Genomic DNA, 3,949 nt, shown 5'->3' with positions numbered 1-3,949 from the left:
CTGGCGGCTGGCGGCGGCGGGAGTGTGTGCGGCGCTAGGGTTACGGAGGAAGGAGGTGCCGTCTATTTATAAATGGGGCTCGGGCCGTGGAGACGGGTGTGATTTTGGGCTAGGCTTTTGCGCTTCTTGGGTGGGCTTAAATGGGCTAGCAAGATGATTAAACGCTGAACCTTGGGTTGGGCTGTGAGCCCACGACTTAAATTGGTTTATTTGTTTGGCAAGCCTACTTAGCATAGAAGTCGGTCATCTAACCATACTGGAATTAAAGTGGCTTCATCAGCACCGTCAGTGAACCACCTTCTTTTTACAGATGATAGCTTGTTGTTCTTTAAAGAAAATGTTGAGGGTGCAAATGAAACCTCGGAGTCTTTGGATTTATATTGTGAAGCCTTGGGTCAAAGGATAAATTTGGACAAGTTATCTATATTCTTTAGCAAGGGATACCCAAATTTAATCCGGCAAGAAGTGAAAGGAATACTGAATGTTTCCTAATGAAAGCCTTAGCGAGAAGTATTTGGGAATGCCTATTGATGTAGGTAAATCAAAAAATAGAGTCTTCAAATATTTGAAAGATCGAGTGTGGAGTAAAGTGCAAGGATGGATGGATATGGTACTTTCAGCGGGAGGAAAGGAAGTACGCATTAAAGTTGTGGCACGAGCTATCCCTATTTTATTCAATGGCGTGTTTTAAGCTTCCCCGTGGTTATGCCAACATATTGATGTCATAATCAGAAAATTTTGGTGGGGAAGCAAGGCAGGAGAGCGTAAAACTGTGCGGGTCTCGTGGGAGGAAATGACAAAGCCAAAATACATGGATGGTTTGGGATTTGAGATACTGAATAATTTAACCTTGCACTTTTAGGCCCTGTTTGTTTGGGCTGCAGCTTTTGAAAAGCAGCTGTAGCTGTTGAGCTGTGGAAAAGCAGCTGTAGGAAGCAGCTGTGAGAAGCAGAGATTTGATGTTTGGTAGGAGTGCTGTGGATGGCTGTTGTTGCTGGTAAGAAGGATGGAATGTCTGAAATGCCCCTGAATGTTGGTGAACTTCTATAAATGCTGATTTGAGACGAATTACCTAATTCTGAATGTGTTTAACATAATTGCCATGGTTCAGGATTGAAATTATGTTGATTTAATTATGTTAGAAGACTTGTTCATATTAAATATACAAGACTTGTCCATATGAACCCAAAAGAGCAACAAGTTTGTAAACATCTAGATATATATTACAAGACTTGTCCATATGGACCCAAAAGAGCTACAAGTGTTCTCCACGCCTAGCCACCTCCCCTTGATGCGAACAAAGCGTTGGCTATGTTGTCACGAGCGTTGTTCATGCTAACATGATCCTCTCCCAAATCATTGCCCACATTGCCGGCTGATGTGGAACCAACATGCCCGGAGGCATATAGTTCTCATCATTATCGCATCGATAGAAGTGTAGATCAAACAATTGACTATCGCGAATGAAGTTATGTAGTGCTAGACATGCAATGATAATCTCTGTCTGCTTCTCTATCGAGTAACTTGATATACCATGCAAGATACGCCATTTCTGCTTCAACACCCCGAATGCTCTCTCAATAGCATTCCGCAAAGATGAATGAACATGGTTGAATATTTCTTGCTTCCCAGATGGAGGTCCAGCTAGTCTGAACTTAGGTAGATGATACTTGGTTCCTGTATACGGTGAAAGATACCCTTCTTGATTGGGATAACCTGAATCAACTAGATAGTATCTTCCTGAAAAAAAACACAAGTTAGTCGTAGCATATATGGCACCAATATCATGTAATGAAGAATGCACATGCCTAACATATACCTGAAGGAGGATGAGGAAAATTTGCTTCAAACTTAAGCAATGTATCTTTGAATATCCTTGTGTCGTGCACGGAACCCGGCCATCCTGCAACTATGGAGGTGAACCTCAAGTCAAAATCACAAACAGCCATAACATTTTGTGTGGGATATCCAAGGCGACCAACATGGTTCACTATATGAGCAGCGAGGCACAATGACGGGTATGTGTGTCCCATCAATTGCACCAATTGCACCATTGAAATGAGGTGTAAATCTAGAATCCCGTAGCCTCTCATGCCTTTGTTGGGAACTGTGGATCAGTAGGCTTGATGATATCTCCCACTAACTGATTCACACAATATAGCACCTCCGCAAACTTCCTATTGATTGTCTCCCTGGATCTCTTGAATCGGTTATGAACTTGAGTCACAGATTGTGGACTACCAAGAGTCCATAGAAACATTCCAAGTGCCTCCTCAGAACACATGCGGGTTGACCCCTCCAAACCATATTTTTCAACCAAAGTGTCATGCAAAGAATCAAAACATGGCCTATGCATTCTGAACATGTCATAACAATCCTTCGAGTTGCCCAAGTTATCAAATACCCATTGTTGTCCGGTGCATCTTGGTTCTACCCTCTTTTTCTTTGTAAGATGCTTCTCAGAGTGTTGAAGAACATGATACATCATTTCTGTATTCCGTTGACGACGGCGCCTTCTTGAATCCATAAGTGCAGACTCGATGCCATCATCACTATCAGTTTCATCACTATGGCTTGTGCTCATCTAAAAACAACAACATCTGATCAGCAAGCAATTATATGATCAAAACAGCACCAAACAGCAGTTATATGATCAAAACAGCACCAAACCAGCAATATATATGATCAAAACAGCACCAAACAGCAATATATATGATCAAAACAGCACCAAACAGCAATATATATGATCAAAACAGCACCCGCCGTCCCGGATTCGACTTCCCTTAGTGCTAGGATCGTCAAGGGTGTGTATTTTCCTAATGTTGATTTCCTGGATGCTGAACTTGGGACTCATCCGTCACAAATATGGCATGCTATTATGGAAGGAAAAGAGGCACTCTCGCTTGGTTTGATCCGACGGATCGGTGATGGGAGAACAACAAAAATATGGACTCAAAATTGGTTACCGAGAGATGAGATGATGAGACCAATAGCTTGTCGGGTTACTGATCCAAGATCCACCACGGTTTGTAAGTGAACTTATTGAGGCAACAGCCGCATCATGGGACAAGGAGAAAGTCTAGCAATGTTTTGTCAGAGTGGACAGCGATACAATTTGGTATGCCTCTTTGTACTCGACCAGTGAGCGATTTCTGGGCATGGAATTTTGACAAGCGAGGTACTTTTACAGTAAAATCTGCTTACCAACTGCTTGTGGAGATAAAGAAAAGGAGAGAAGCATGGCTAGATGGACGTTCATCTTCCTCAAATGATAATGCAAATTCTAGAAGCTGGATAGGTATGAGAAAGTTAAATGTTCCCTCAAAAATTAAAGTGTTTTTATGACGACTGGCTAAGCGGCTCCCCACATATGATCTTTTGCATCACAACATGTCCAACACAAGTTCATGGTCACTATGTGGAAGGATAGACTCTTGGCGTCATTCCCTTATTGAATGCCCTATGGCACAGTGTATGGGCTTTATTTGATGAAGAGACTTTTGAGCATATGTTGGCGTCATTCCCTTATCCTACGACTCTCGAAGCACTGGCTTGTCGTGAGGCGCTGGCTCTGGCGACAGATCTCTTGCTTAGCCGAGTTGTTGTGACTAGTGATTATAAGCAAATTGTTGTTGACATAGCTGATAGCATGGGAGGAAAGTATGCACCAATTGTGAGAGAAATTTCAATGCTCAGCTCCGAGAGGTTATGTTCAAGTTTGAAAGTAGAAAATCAAATGTTGAGGCTCATAATTTAGCTTGTTTTTCTTTATCGTTAGGACAGGGGCGCCACCTATAGCTTCTTGAACCCCATGATACTGTTTTAAATTTTAATACGTGTAACTTTAAACGTTGATCCAAGTTATTCTCAAAAAAAAAAAAGCACCGCATACCGTTCTGCTAAAAATAAAAAAGTCGGAAACGACACGGACCTTATTCCGAATTCGGGC

Source organism: Lolium rigidum, chromosome 3 (genome assembly GCF_022539505.1).
Source record: "Lolium rigidum isolate FL_2022 chromosome 3, APGP_CSIRO_Lrig_0.1, whole genome shotgun sequence".
Taxonomy (NCBI): Eukaryota; Viridiplantae; Streptophyta; class Magnoliopsida; order Poales; family Poaceae; genus Lolium; species Lolium rigidum.
Note: the sequence above shows the minus strand (reverse complement) of the source record.